The sequence below is a fragment of the Musca domestica genome, unplaced genomic scaffold (genome assembly GCF_030504385.1).
Source record: "Musca domestica strain aabys unplaced genomic scaffold, Musca_domestica.polishedcontigs.V.1.1 79, whole genome shotgun sequence".
Lineage (NCBI taxonomy): Eukaryota > Metazoa > Arthropoda > Insecta > Diptera > Muscidae > Musca > Musca domestica.
Genome location: NW_026712406.1, coordinates 2,005,491 through 2,022,504, shown reverse-complemented (window position 1 = coordinate 2,022,504; position 17,014 = coordinate 2,005,491). Strand labels below are relative to the sequence as shown.

The following is a 17,014-nucleotide window of genomic DNA, read 5'->3' as shown; positions in this document are numbered from 1 at the left end:
GGAAATAAATGTCAGAAATTTATATTGGATTTATTTTATAAATTCAAAATAAAACTCGAATGAGAAGTATGAAGGTTTGAGAAGGAGTAGTGGCAAAGACATAGAAGTATAAAGATGGGACAAGACAGAGTCAAAATATTGTCACCAGGTGTAAATACCTCTGTTGTTACGATATCATAACAACATAATCACCAATGTTAAGTTATTTCAACAGCAAATGCAATTTTCAATTAAGTGAAAACGTCAAAGGAATTCAATTTTGACTCCAAATTTTTGGTTTACAGAAAATGTTATTCTTAAAATTGCTGTGTAAATATGATTTTTATTCTAGCATGTCACTGTTGTGAGCAGTGCCTCTATATATTTTTCACATTATCTATTTTTCCACTATGCATTTTATCCAGGCTTTACCATTTGAGGTCTTTGGTAGTTTGATAAATTCTTTCGAAAAACAGTCATTCCAGTACAAAATCAAATGTAAAAACAGAAACATAAATCCAACGTTCAATGTTAGACAATGTAACAGCACACGTCGTCAATAAAGTATTACTGTGCCACTGAAAAAAATTACAATTACATTGGTTTTTGGGAAAACTATTTTCAATGCTATGTTTAGTCAAAAGTAGAGCATACTTTTAGGCGAAGTTGAGTATTGCACAGTATTTGGTAAATGATGTTATTACAAGTTTAATTTATATCTTCACATAAGTAAGTCTATACATCATTTTGGTGAGAATTCTCCACAAATAAAGTTATTCGTGATGGCATTAAAGTGTGATAGTTTGATTTCTTTATATTTGGCTGGAAAACCAAAAATGACTATCTCGTACCATCGCTCATTACCGTGATACTGGTAGCATAGCCCGACGTCAAGGAAGTGGACGGAAGAAAACAGCAACATCAGCAGAAATGGTTCGAAAAGTAAAGAAGCGACTTGATCGAAACCTGCGTCGCAGTGTCTGAAAAATGGCTCGTGAGCTGAACATATCGCAATATTCCATTCGGCAAATATTGAAAAATGAACTCTGGGCAAAGCCATTGAAATTTCAAAAAGTGCAAGAACTTGCACCGCAACAAAAGAAAATAGACTCAAAAGAGGTAAAGAGTTGCTTCGCATGGCCGAAAGTGGTGAACTGCCGAATTTGCTTTTCTCCGATGAGAAAACATTCGTTGACCAGCAGTTTGTAAACAAACAAAATGATCGTGTTTACTTGCCAAAGAGGTCAGCTGAAAATGTGTAAGATTGGCCACCAGAACTTAAGCGCCGGCCATGGTGATAATGTGGGCCGCCTTAACAGCCGATGGTTGCTTTCCGCTCGTGACATCAGAATAAATGCCGAATACTATCGCGAAAATATTCTGGAGGGTGTATTAAAGCCTTGGGCACGCAAACAATTTGGCCGCAGACATTGGACATTCCAACAGGACTCAGTACCAACGCACTCAGCACGCGCCACCCAAAAATGGTTACAAAATGAGGTTCCTCGCTTCATTTACAGCGCACAATGGTCAACAAAATCTCCGGATACCAATCCGTTGGACTATTGTGTCTGGAGTATTTTGGACAGCAAGGTTGGCACTAAAAAATACCAAAGTGTCGATCACCTCAAAATTATGGCGTTTGACTTTGTTAGAGTTTTTTTATCTTACCCTGTAATTATACCCTCAGCCATATGAAGGTATATATCATTTGATACGCCCATTTGTCCGTCTGTGAAAATCACTCTAGCTTCCGAACGAAATGAAGTAGGTTGACAGAATTTTACTCAAATGTATATTATGTCTGCAGTTTTTTTGGTGGTTGATATAGGTCCACGTTGTGGTATTGCCCCCATATAATGGCACCTGCCTTTTTTCGGTATTTTGTTTATTTAAACGACATTATTCACTGGAAATGTTTCAAATTTGGTATTTGAAGTTCATAATGGATACTAGAGCCTAAGACAGAAATTTGTCTGTGCAGGTCTTCGTATAGCCCCCATATAACGGTACCCCCGATATTTTGTATTTTGATGATTTTAGAGGTGGATAACATTGGCCACCTCCTTCGTAAACTTCCCCATAAAAGGCTCAACGCGGTGAATAATAAATGTGGATGCCAAAATTTATTTAAATAAACGGACAGGAGCTGAGGGTATATATCCGTCGGCAAAAATCGTCTGATACTTTTGAACTTGTCTTATACCCAAAAATTCTGAAATGTGAAGGAATATTTTGAGGGATTTTCTGACAAAAAATCACTGGGCCTTGCATCCTGGCAAAAAAAAAACTTATTTTTTCAAAATAAATAATTTTAAGACCAAATATCTTCTGCCTGGGCTCTTAAATAATTTTAACTTATTAAACACAGAATACTCTTGAAGATTCCTACACGAATTGTTATTAGATTGGCCACAATTTTCTATAATCAGATTGTAAGTTGGAATTACGCGTGCATGTTAAGGTCAAATGAATATATACTAATGATAGCGCGACATCTAGGTTTACCAGAGGAATTAAGTGTGCACGAACTTTAAATCGAATAACATTGGGCGCCATTTAAAGTATTTTCAACATTTATCATATTTGGCTTTAAAACTTTAAAATTTGGCAAATTATAATAATAAAAATATAAATTATAATAATAATAAAAAAGTGATTAAATTTCATTTTTTATTTCGGAATCAACCTAGCAAAATTTTATTGGACCAACCACAAATGTTTAATTTTTTGTTATTATTCTCATAACTAAATCCAACGATGAATTGTCCAGAACTTGTTCAAGATATTTTCACATATATTTCCTAGAACAAATGCCCGCATATCTAGCTCCCAATCGATTTATTGCCGTGATTACCGCGCTAGTGGTTGGTGAGTCAACGAATGTCCGGTTTACAGCAGAATTGATGAATAAATAATTTTATGTGGTTGATTTCAATAATGATGCTAATACTTACCTACCTGCCTGGCCTGGCTGGCTGGCTGCTCGCCATAGAATCGAAACGAGAAGAACGAGAAAAATACTTCCTTTCACTCCATTTGCGTCTTAAGTTAGTCAAGTAGTTGGGAATTTAAAATAAGAGCCTCAACGAGGAAATCTACTAAAATGATAACAACGACAAAAACAATAATACGAAACAAACAATAAAACATTAAATAATAAATCGTAATGTAATTTAATGATCATCAGATCAGATCGGTCGGGTCAATGTTCGTTTTCAATATGAACGACTTTATTTTAGTTTTTTTATTCCACAAGAAAAAAAAATGGAGAACAAGAAAGGAGTTTTGCTAAGATGCAGTTCTGGTTTCATGTTTTTTTTTGGCTGGCTGACCTTGGTGGAAAAGTTTGCGTAGAGTAAAGTGAACGGTTGTTGAACAGGTCCTGTTACAGCCATCCAAAGTGACGAATGAATGAAATGAAAAGTTGCCGACCCGCAAAGGTAAACGAACGCTCATGAACGTGACCAAAAGAGGTCATTATGTTGTTTTTTTTTTCGACTTGACGCTTAAGAACTATTTGCGAGCGCATTTTGAAAGGATTGAAACGGAAATTAATTTTGGTATTCTCTTGTCTTGTAATTTTGAGAATTTCCATTGAAATGAAGCTATTGAGATATGCAATTATTGTTGGTTAAGAAAATATGAGTTTTTAGGAGAATAGCTTCGGATAGCACATTATCTTCTGGATAGCTAATAATGATGTCATCTTCCTTCAGAAGGATACGATAAGTACTAAAGAACTACTAAATATGTTTCATAAGTATACCAATCTTACCAATATACTTGGTACAGAAAAATGTCGCAAATAGCATCAAATTTTAGAATAAGTTAGATTTGTTCGATTTATGTTCGAATTATGGCCTTCAAACAGCCAAAGAAATCATCACACGCTGCCCGAAAGTTGCTCGGCCCACACCATCACCCTGGCCGGCGCTTGAATTCTGGTGGCCAACGGAAGGGGTGCATTTTCAGCTAATCTCTTTGGCAAGTAAACACGATCATTTTGTTTGTTTACAAACTGCTGGACAACGAATGTTTTCTCATCGCCAGTTCACCACTTTCGGCCAAGCGAAGCAACTCTTTAGCTCTTTTGAGTCTATTTTTTTTCTGTTGCGGTGTAAGTTCTTGCACTTTTTGGAATTTCAATGGCTTTACCCCGAGTTCATTTTCAATATTTGCCGAATGGAATATTGCGATATTTTCAGCTCACGAGCCATTTTTCGGTCTCTGCGATGCTTGGGTTTCGATCAAGTCGCTTCTTCACTTTTCGAACCATTTCTGTTGTTGTTGCTGTTTTCTTCCGTCCACTTCCTTGATGTCGGTCCATGCTTCCAGTATCACGGTACGAGACACAAAAGATTTATTCACATTTAAATGCTGGAGTGCTCTACAGATAGCCACTTGTGGGTTTCCAGCCAAATATAAAGAAATCACACTATCAAACTTGAATTCCATCACGAATAATTTTTTTTTCTGAAAAATTCTCACCAGAACGTTTTTGTATATGCCCCCGTTTTCGGATGTGCCTATTTGTAGTTCTAGGTCCACGTTTTCCTATTTATCCATATTTTGCCATAATGAAGCCAAAAGCTAAAACTGTATAATTTGATCCCTTAAATGCAGTTCATAGTACTTTTTAGTACGAATATTTAAAAACGTGACTTGTCTCTGTCCTCTCTGTCTAGTCCTGGTTCTATTCAATTCCAAATTTCTAATCCTCGTAAAAGTGGGAACAACTCTAGTTTAGTAAAAACTCTTGGATTAAAAAAAAAATTCACAGGTATGTATTTGTTCCCTGATTCCGGAAAAAAATTTTTTTCTTGGAGGACCGAATATTTCACCCGAAAGTCCGGGTCGAAGACCTAGGTTAGACCCGGATTAAATAAACACACTTGAAAAAAGTTTCAAATTTAGAAAAACTTTAGTTCGCGTAGCCGATGTTGGACATACCAAGATTAGAAAATATAAAAATCCAGTCGAATTATCAAATTTAGAAAAAACTAGTAGAAAAACTGCTAAATTGGGTCGAGCCGAACTTTTTATACCCTCCAGCGTTCGGAAAATAATAATTTTGAAAAATTTCCAAATAAAAATTCGTCGAAAAATACCGCTCAAATTAAAACCTTTATATGGGGCTATACGAAGACGTGGTGATGTAAGTAATAGGCTGTAGATGAACTTCAAATACGAAATTTTACGCAATTCCAGTGAGAAATGTCGCAAAAATCCTGGAAATACCGAATATCTCGGGGTAGCGTTAAAGCAATTCCATTGAAAAATGTAGCTAAAATCATCAAAATACCCAATATCGGGGGGGGGGGGGGGGGGCACCATTGTATGGGGGCCATACGATATCGTGGAATTATATATATAATTCTCTTTCAGGGCTAAAATACTCGCAGAGGACTCCTTGTGTAGAATTTCAGACAAGTCCATTAAAAAATGCGGCTAAAAGCATTAAAATACCGAATATTGGGATGTATTGTCATATGCGGGACGCAATTGCGGTGATATACGATATCGTGGACCTATATAGACAATTCTTTTGCAGCGAGTAAAGTGGTCACGAATAACTCCATGTGTAGAATGTCAGACAATTCCATTGAAAAATGTGGTTAAAATCATCAAAATACCGAATATCGGTTGTATATAAGGGCTATACGATATCGTGGACCGATATAGCCCATATTCGAACTTGACCTGTCTGAAGACAAAAGACAGATCGGTGCAATATTTTAGCTTCATATCTTTACACGTTTTGACTCTAGCGTGATTAGAACAGACGGACGGGCGGACAAGGCTAAATCCTCTGTTACGCCGATCAAAAATATATATCTAAAATTATTATTTCGATGAGTTACAAACGGAATAACGAACTTAATATTCCCTTCATACAATGTATGGTGAAGGGTATAAAAATTAGATCACGGAGCCGGTGTTGGACATACCCAGAAGTGATAAACTCATGCCCAGGCCAAATGGCAGCTAAGTAAAAAATAATTATTTTTAGAAAAACTTTGAACTGAGTCGGATCGACCAGATTCAAAGATATAGTACAATATTGGAAAGGTGTGGGTTATCATTTGGTATATATTTTTTAGACTTCCATAATTGGCCCTTTTTCAAACCCCATAATGTAACCACTTGTTGGATAATTTTCGTTAGCTTTCAAATAATACCTATTGTCAAATATCCGGGGCTGGACCCTAAAAAGCAGGGTATATATATCCAACTCTGAAAAAAAAAAAAACAAATAAATTCGAGAGTTTTTACTAAAATAGAGTTAAACCTAAAGATGCAAGATAATGTTGGGTTTTCGAAAGTAGGAAAGGCATTAATGTGTTCAAATTATATCATTAACTTTAAACGACTGAGAGATGCTAGAGCTTTTTTTTGAAACGTAGTTCTTTGTATGATAAACAAAAAGGCGTAGAGAAATATTTTTTGGAAATTCGTACTAGAAGGGTACATCAATTACCAAAAATGTACTAAATATGGTACCATTTTCTATTGGACAAATAGGATTTAAATAAATTTAAATATATAGTGAACGAACAGTACGAAAGTAGATAAACACTAGTAATATTTGATATATCGTAGGTAAAGTGCTGTAATTTTACATTTTGGTATAAGAATTATTTTCAGTCTACGGAATTTTGATAAGGTTAAATTGGCATCATAACGTATACGAAAAGTTGTAAATGGTACTAAGTTATGCATATTGTGTAGGATTAAAGGAGCAAAGGTTAATTTTCATATTAGAGCCCACTAAACAAACCTTAAAAAAATATTTACTATATAGGGCTAAATTATAATAGGGTAAATATAACCCATGTTTTTATAATATGGAATAGATAAATGCTTAAACCCGTATCAATGTCTAGTTTTTAACTAATGCAAATCTTGACATTATTTTAGTACCCATAATGTTAAGACTTTTTTCCACTATTGGCTCTATATGACTCCACAACCATGTTTGAGTAAATTTATTCTTATCCTTCCCTGAATGTATACAAGATCATCAAAGTCATTCAGATACTAAGCGCCTTTGTCAATTATCATTACATGTATAATGTTTTAAACTTCGCTATGATAGACAATGCCAAAACCGGAAAATATCCAAGACCATCATCAGAAATATTCCCCACTGTCTGTCTATTGACGATAGATATTTGTTTACAAAGTGCAAGCGATCCAAGTGCAATGGCTTATTTATTTCGCGTAAGGGCAGTTGCTTGGTCAACAAACGAATAACAAATACGGCGCGTGACATCCGAAATACAGAAAAAGCTAAAAAAAACGAAAATGAAAATGAAAGCAAACAAAAGAAAAAAACTTTAAAAGGCAATTCCATTAGCATTAAGTGACACTTAGGGCACAGTGTGAATGCATGCGGATAGATACTTGGGTATTCAATGTTATGAATATCTAAAATTATTGCAATTTGTTTTTTTTTTTTTTAAATGAAGATTTAATTCCATGAGTTTCAAACTAATTTTAAGTATTGGAAGTACATGTTGAAGGAAGAAACTCTTTATACATCTGAATGAAGTTATGACTAGAGTTAAGTGAAGAAGCTGGGTTCTTAGATATATGTTGTTAAGAGTAACTTCAAATACTAATTTATACTCAAATCGATTGAATATATGGCCCAAACCCTTGCAATAATTGAAATCAGGAGGTATAATTATATAACTGCTGTACCAAAAGGTGAACCAATATTGTTAATTTCTTTTGTAAATATCGTTTTTACATAATAAGAACTTAAAATGCCAAAATTTGGCGAAATTAAATGAGCCCACAATCCGCCTAAAACAAAATTTTATGTCGCAAAAAGTCAAGAAGAATAGATCAACAAAAATTAATGAATATTTTCGATTTTTTGGGAACATAAAAAAAAAACTTTGGTTTTTTGATTTACTGTGGAAATAGAGATTTTTTTCTTTGGTAGACTTATTTTTGTTTTTGAAGTCATCCTTCTAAAATGATGCTTTGTAGGAGATTTTTGCACAAACTCACCCTAAAATCATGGCCAATATATAAAAATTACTTGAAATACTATCCTCATAAGGAAGCTATTCCAAAAAGTAGACCAATATGATCCATTTTCTGTACTAATGGCTCTGAATGTAATCCAAGTATCTCCATCAACTTTAAAAGCTCAACCCTAAATATTGTGAAATATATCATAAACCATAGAGGTTTGGTCTAAGAACCCGAAACTCCCTTGAGGTATTTTGACCTTAAAACTAGAACTATCAAGTCCACTTGGTATTTTCTACAGCCCAGACTGGCTATTGTACAGCGACATTATAAGAAAATTTGGGAATTGGGAAAAGAAAAGAATTGAACAAGGAGTTTTATTAACAAAAATGTATGTTATTTTTATGGTACATATTAAGTATACAAATTTCTTTTGTTCGAAAACTCATAATCAAATTTGATGTAGAATAATTTGTACTTTGACACTTTACTCAAAAAATGAAGCATAAAGGGCTTGGATTGAAAACATGTTTAATTGACAGTAAAAAAGGAAAAACATAATTTTCACTTTTAGCACATACATTTTGAATGTAATTTTCGTGAAATCTATTATACCTAGATAAATGGTTTCTTCAGCAATTTTTAGTAAAATTTTGTGTAGAATATTTCTTCTTTTGACACCTTCTGCCTAAAACGAACTTTTATGTTACTTTCAGATATCAAATCGTGAAAAATTTAGAGGAAAAATTAATCAAAAAATTATGGAATATTTTTGCGTTATTTTTTTTTTTTTTTTGTAACATTGATACAAATATTTTTTTGACATGCATTGGAAATATAGATTTCTTTCCATTGGTGACTTATAGTAAACTTTGATGAAGCATATTTTTGTCTTTGACGTCATTCCAAAAAATGAAAAATAAAGGGAGATTTTGACTCGATAAATTCCATATTCATCTCAGATTTCTGGTTAAGGGAAATATTTAGATATAACAAGTTCTAAAGAATTATTTCGCATGTTATGACAGATATAAGTATTGGAAGTTGTGACCCTTTGTGGGCGAGGTACCAGAAGACGTTTCCAGGGGTGTTTGTATGTGTGACATTTGAACGTTTTATTTTTCAAAATCTTGAAATCTATGTGGACGACGTGCCAGTAGAAATGAGCGGATCTGTACCATTTTTATGACTGAGCTTTTGTTGATGAAAATATTGAGATGTACCAAGTCTGATTGTACCCGGAGTATAATTTCGCATTTTTTGAGCTTCATGAATATTCAAAATGTTCAACCTTTGTGGGGGAGGTACCAGAAGGAGTGGTTCGATACATATCATCTTCACACCAGACCTCGGGTTAATACAAATATTAAGATGTGTAATTTGAAGAGAACCGGATGCTTATGTCGGAGTTTATTATCGTTTTGGTTATTCTAAACTTTTACCCTTTGTAGGGGAGGTACCAGAAGACATGGTCCGATCTCTACCATCTTTATAACAGATCTTGTGTTAATGGAAATCGTGAGCTGTACCAAGTCTTCATGAATATTAAAAATTGTTACCCTTTAAGGGGGAGGTACCAGAAAGAGTGGTCCTATATATTCCATCTTCACACCAAACCTTGGGTTAGTAAAAATATTGTGATCTGTATGATTTAAAGAAAATCGTAATTTTACATCACATTTTATAAGAGTTATAATTATTCAAATTTTGGACCCTTTGTGGGAGAGCACTTGATGGAGTGGACCGAAATTATCCATTTTCACACCTAACTGATGCAAATATTAGGATTCGCAAAGTTAGAGCAAAATCGGATCATTCTTTCTCTTTCTGTGCAGCAAATTATTTGTTTGAAAATTCTGAAATTTTGTGGGGGAGGTACCAGAAACATGGGCCGAAAGTGACCATCTCTGAACTCGATCTAGGTTTGACAATAATATTACGATGTACCAAGATTGGATCAAATCTGATACTCCCTTCGAGAGTTACAGTGCGCGTCAGCCAGACAGACGGACGGACGGACATCGACTCCTATATCGACTCCAAATGTCCTGAAACGGATTTGGTTCAAAAAGAGACCTGGGGTCTTAAACCGTTATTTTGATGAGGCACGTTTTGTCCGTATCAAATGATATATACCCTCTATAGCCATATGACTGAAGGTATAAAAATTAAGGAATATTTTCGATTTTTTGGGAACATTGAATATTTTTCATGGATTCAATGGAAATGGATGTTACTTTGCTTTACAGACCTATAATGACGAATATTTTGCCTTAAAAATTATCCTTCAAAAAATATGCTTTGTAGGAGATTTTTGCACAGTCACACAAAGTACTGCATTAAGCTTAAAATTTGTTTTTTAATATATACGAATTTCTGGTGTTTAGGTAAGATTTAGACTCGTGGCGTCTTCTAGGTCCTATAGTGGAATTTTAAGATAAATAATTTTGTAGAATATCTTGAATTGTAAGATTCCATTAAGGAGAGTTTTTTTTTTAACAATATTTCGAAAACCTAAACGAACCTTTCTTGACACGATTGAGGGTTAAAATTTTTGAGCAAAATATTCCTCGTAGTTTAATCTGTAATATTGCTGAAGACACCATATGCCTTAAATGACGGATTTCCAAAAATATTAATCCGAAAATGTTCAAAAATGTGTGAAGAGGCGGGAACTTACCCCTCCATTTCTGTTACTTTTCGATGTAAGCTAGTTCTACTTCCATAATCTTCTGAATATTCCCTATAATAATTGGAAAAATTGAATTTTGTCGCACAGTGGAAGTAATGTAAGAAAGTTTTTATGGGGGTAATATGTAGACAAATATTCCTGATATTCTCATAATATTTCCAAAGTGTATTAGGTGTTTGGTTAAGTATTGGTATTTTTCCAATCATTTAATTAATTTAATTATTCAGTTAAATACGATTACTTTCATTGCAATCATTAAATTAATAAATGTAAATGTAACTTTCAAGGCCAAGGGTCGTATCCAATTTCATCCGTCTTAATTACAATAAAACAGGTTATCCATTGTTCTTCGTATTTTCTTGCCAATGGGATATTCCACTGTGCAGTTTGTTTGTTTGTTTGTAATTAGTGTCATCGTCATCCGTCAGCTAGCTGGCTGGTTGGCTGACGTTAATAATTTAGAATATTGAATGGGATTGGAGTGGAAAGGAATGGAATGATGGATTTAGTGATGCTGCATTTAGACATCAACAGACGACGATTTGATGAAATGTTTTGTTTTTGTTTTTTTTTTGTGGTTTTTTGTAGCATCATCATCCTCCACCAACAGCATCAAGAAGACAAATAACTCAAAGTTCAATTACTCGTCTTCAAGTGAGGAGTATTTGCGTTTTGAAAATGCTTTGTTTGTTTATTTTAACCGCAGTTTGGAATTTTTGTTTTTATATTTGTTGTGTCCAACAAAAATAAATAAAATATATTGGCAATTAATATTTAATTGAATATTATATTAAATTACATTTAAATCTAAAATAATTAATTAAATTCAGTTTGACGCATTTTTGGTCTTTAATCCGTTGTGAATGACCCAAAAAGTGAAAGTATTCACGTAAATTAAAATCCATTTCATATGACACAGTTCTTACGCCAGATCCTGGGTTCAGTGGGTCAATCACCGTCTAATGGAAATTTTTGGAGAGTACACGAAAATATTTTCAAAAATCGGTTTAAAAATAAATTCCTTAGACATTTAAAAGTTTCCACTCGATAAAAGTTCCTTAACCCTCAGGCGGCTTCCATTTGTATCCATGGTATTTTTTTTTAAATAAAATTATTTACTGCTGGCTTTCTTGAACAGTAAACCCAAATTAGGATAGAAACATTTCACCATGGGGAATGACATTTAACCATGGCAAATGATACTTAACCAAAAAATCGGACACTTGGAATTTACATTTTCAGACCCCAAGAAGTTTATATATTCTTGATTAGCATAAAAGCCGATTCTAAGTCGATTTAGTGATGTCCGTCCATTGAAATCACTCTAGGTTCCGAACGAAATTAATTAGATGGATAAAATTTTACTCATATGTGTTTAAGGTCTGCAGGATTTTTGGTGTTAAAATGAACTATATGTCCACGTTATGGTATAGCCCCAATATAACTCTTCCGCAGATTTAAGGACGTGCTTTTAGTACTTATATGTAAATCAAATATATCATATACCCGCACTTAGCCACCCTCATTCCTACACCCCATTTTAGAATTCCAGCTCTTTACGTTTGAGCAATACTTTCATTAAATTTTAGTACCTTTTAGTGTATAGGAAACATCCTTGCATAAAGCTATACATATAGGTTAAAGTTTTGGTATATACCCCATATAACTCTATCTCCAGATATTCAGTATTTTAACGATTTCTGCCACACATTTCACCTGAATTGTTTCAATTTTGGTATTTGGAGTTTGTAATGGGTACTACCTCCTATGATAGGAAATTCCCTTTACAGATTCACGCTTTCCTGTAGCCCCCCATATACCGGTACCTCCTTATACTCAATATTTTGATGATTATACCCTCAGCCATTTGGCTAGAGGGGGTATATAAATTAATTGATACGGTTAAAAGGTGCCTAGTCGAAATAACCGTTTTAGACCCTAGGTCTCTTTGGACCAAATCCGTTTCAGGACATATGGAGTCGATCTAGCGATGTCCGTCCGTCCGGTTGTCTGTCTGACTGTAGCGCACGATAACTTTCGAAGGGAGTATCCGATTTGATCCAAACTTGGTACATTGTAATATTATTATCTAACTTAGATCGAGTTCCTAAGATTTGCATCAGTGCTACGTCAGGTGCGAAAATAGACAATATCGGTTCACTCCATCAAGTACCTCCCCCACAAAGGGTCAAGATTTTGAATAATTATAACTCTTATAAAATGTGATGTAAGAGTCCGATTGTCTTAATATTACACACATCACAATATTATTTTTTTTAACCCAAAGTCTGGCGTGAAGATAGGTCATATCGGTCCACTCCTTCTAGTACCTGGGTTAACATTTTGAATATTCATGAAGCTCATAAGACACGAAATTAACATCCGATTCCATTCAGACTTGGCACATATTAATATTTTCATAAAAACATGATCTGTTATAAAAATGGAAGAAATCGGACCATTCCTTCTGGTAGCTCCCTCACAAAGGGTCAAAGTTTTTAATAACCAAAAAGATCATAAAATCCGAAATAAGCATCAACTCTTTCTTCATATTGTACACGTCACAATATTTTTGTCAACCCAAGCTCTAATGTAAAATTGATATATATCGGTCCACTCCTTCTGGTACGTCCCCCACAGAGGGTCAAAATATTGAATATCCATTAAGCTTATAAAACGCGAAATTAATATCCGATTGTATTCGGACTTGGTATATTTCAATATTTCTATAAACCCAAGATCTGTTATAAAGATGATAAAGATTGGATTATTCCTTCTGGTACCTCCCCCACGAAGGGGCAAACTTCTGAATAACCAAAACGATTATAAAATCCGAAATAAGCATCCCATTCTCTTCATGTCACAATATTTGTTATTAACACATGCACTGGAGTAAAATTGTGGTATATCGGTCCACTCCTTCTGGTACCTCCGCCACAAAGGGTCAAAATTTTGAATATCCATTAAACTCATAAACCGATTGTATTCAGACTTGGTATATCTCCATATTTCCATCAACACAAGATCTGTTATAAAGATTGTAGGGATCGGATAATTTCTTTTGGTACCTCCCCCACAAAGTGTCAAAATGTTGAATAACCAAAACGATCATATAATCTGAAATAAGCATTCGGTTCCCTTCAAAGTAAACACATCACAATATTTTTATTATCCCAAGGTCTGGCGTGAAGATGAGGTATATCGATCCACTCCTTCTGGTACCTCCCCCATAAAGGGACAAATTTTGACTATCTATGAAGCTCAAAAAATGCAAAAATTATGTTCGATTGCATTTAGACTTGGTTCATCTCAATATTTGCATCAACACAAGATGTCTTATAAATATGGATATTTTCTTCTAGTACCTCCCCCACATAGGGTTCATGAATTTGAAACCCCAAACATTCAAAAAAGCGTAATAAGCATCCAACTCTCTTCAAGTTTCACATACACAAACATTTTTGCTAACACAAGATCTGTTGTGAAGATAATATATATCTGCAAACCCCTTTCAGGTACCTCACCCACAACAAGGGTCACAATTTTCAATACTTTTATCTGTCATATCATACAAAACAAGTTAGTGTTTCTTTACAACTTTCTTTATCCCAATATTTCTCTCAACCAGAAACTTGAGATGAATATAGAATTTATGATTTCGCATAAAATCGGAGGAAAATGTTCGATTTTCTTGCCCATACCAATATTTATACCCTACACCACATAGTGGTCAGGGTATTATGTCTTTGTGCATTTGTTTGTAACAGGCAGAAGGAAACGAGATAGACCCATAGTTCCTTTTGATGATCTGCATAGAATCACATTCTAAGTCGAATTATGCATGTCCGTCCGTCCGTCTGTCCGTCCGTCTGTCCGTCTGTCCATGTATTTTTGTAAACAAAGTACAGGTCGCATTTATTGCCCGATCCAGATGAAATTTTGCACAGATCATTTGTTTGGCCCAAGGACGAACCCTATTGAAATTGGAAATAGTCGGTCAAAATTTAGATATAGCTCCCATATATATCTTCGTCCGATTTACCTTTTATTGTGCACCAAACGTGTAATATCAGCCCGAATTGTATGGAATTTTGCATATACACCCAAATTAGGTCTGAAAACATGTATGCCAAATTTGATCGAAATCGGTTCAGATATAGCTATAGCTCCCATATATATTGTTCATCAGATTTGTTTTTTTGTCCACCGCCGCCGTAATATGCACTCTGCAACAACAATATTTGGGGAAATATATCAAATACAGCTTCGAAATACATTTGTTAAATTTTATCGAGATCGGTTCAGATTTGGATATAGCTCCCATATATAACTTGGTCCGATTTTCCTTTTATTGTGCACCAAATTTCTAATATTTGTCCAAATGAAATGGAATTTGGCACTTACGACCGAATTGAGTCTAGAAGCTAGTATGTCAAATTTGGTGAAGATCGGTTCAAATATAGATATAGCTTCCATATATATTCGTCCGATTTGATATATTTGTTACCCACAACCGTAATATGCACTCCGTAACAACGATATTCAGGCAAATATATCAAATACAGCTCAGAGATATCTTTGCAAAATTTTATCGAGATCGGTTCAGATTTGGATATAGCTCCCATATATATCTTTATCCGATTTCAAATTAATTGTGCACCAAATGGGCAATACAAGTCCGAATTTAAAATATACAAATGCTTCGGCATATTTAGTCCTTTGAACTTTAAATTATAATTATAATCATAGCGTATATGATTGAATTCTCCCATAAAAACTTTTAATTGTTATGTGGATCTCTACTAAATTAGCAAAGTGGTGTAGGGTATCATAAAGTCGGCCCGCCCGATTTTAAGACTTTCCTTACTGGTTTTATCTGTATTAGATGAGGTATGAAAATGAAATACTTCGCGCACACTTTCAACATTTTCTAAAAACCATCACATAACTCATATAAAGTGAAGGAAGCAGTCGATATAATCCAAATCTGGCACGTCACAATTTTATAACATATTTTTTTAAGGTCCGATACGAAATAGACAATATTGGCCCATTCCAACGGAACCTACTCCATAGAGGGTCAACAATTTGAATAATCATAACATAAGTTAAAAAATATTTATATAATCGAACATTGGCTGAGGTATGAGGTATGCATCTGTCAGCACAACCGATTGATATTTTTTAATTTGTTTTAGATTGTTTTCGGATAATATCTCCCGGTTGAAATGGACCATAGTTTTTGTATGAAAAATTCCAATATTCTTACGAATCTCTTAAATCGGAGTTATTGTAAAATAAATAAAATATACCTAACCCTGGTTGGCCTGAAAGACTATGACCTTGCTTACTTGTTAAATTAAAAAATAAATAAATAAATAAATAAATCAATTAAACAATATTTCTATTCGCATTAGTTAATTGTCCCATTCCACAGCTCTTAATTAATACATTAACAGCTGAAAGAGTAACATAACCTTATTACAAGTCTCCATTACATTGTAGCATAACTGGTTTTTGTCTTTTCTTCTTCTTTTTCTTTGGGATGACAGTTGATCAAAATGTTATGCTTCACATATCATTTTCCTTTGACATTCGCAAGAAAACAGGAATAAACATTAAATTAAAAAAAAAAAAACAATAAACTATTCTATTTTAGTTGCTATTTATCGACACCTTCGCCTACCCATTTCCTAGTGTTTTGTGTTTTTGTTTTGCTCCAATCGAAATGTGAATGATGTGAAAAGTGTGTGTGCGGCCGGAAGAGAATTGTGTAAATTTTTTGTAATTGGAAATGCATTAATTAGTGAGTTTGGAAGATAACAAAAACACTAAACATAATTGCAATTAAATACCGCGATTAACTGGATTTATTACCCGTTTCAGTGAAATGGAAATAATTCTATAATTCCAGTTGTTGTTGTGTTGTTAGCTGTGGAAAGTTTTTTTTAAGGTTATGTTGTGTTGCAATGGTTGATCAATTGTGGAGAATTCAAGTGATTAATGGAAGAAGAATGTATATTTAAATGAAAATTTAATTAATTAATTTAATGCAGAATTACATTTTCACATGTAAGTTTTGAAAATAGAAAAATTCTCTTTAACGACAATGCCAAGAATGGAGTATGGTCGAAGGAGAGTAGTAATCAAGAATTCGGATAAAAATATTTAGTAGAGTTTTAATTAACAATTTGTTCATTTTTTAATCAAAACATCACACATCATATTGAATTTTTTGAATTTTAAGTTTTTTTTTCCTTTTTCGGAAAGAATAATAGAAAAATGTTTACCTCTTAATCCAAAAAGTCTTTTATTTTGAAGTTTACCGAGGAGGATATTAGTAAAACCATTACAGAA

At 33.9% G+C, this 17,014-nt stretch overlaps 1 protein-coding gene across 1 annotated transcript in view; it reads left to right on the top strand.

The window, feature by feature from the left end:
- The first annotated feature begins 16,328 nt into the window (after positions 1 to 16,328).
- LOC101899005 (elongation of very long chain fatty acids protein AAEL008004-like) overlaps positions 16,329 to 17,014 on the top strand; it is a 170,856-nt gene continuing 170,170 nt past the window's right edge. Inside the window, exon 1 of the mRNA XM_059130751.1 lies at positions 16,329 to 16,463. The gene's annotated coding sequence lies outside the window, so the exon portion shown is untranslated. The remainder of the gene's footprint in view (positions 16,464 to 17,014) is intronic.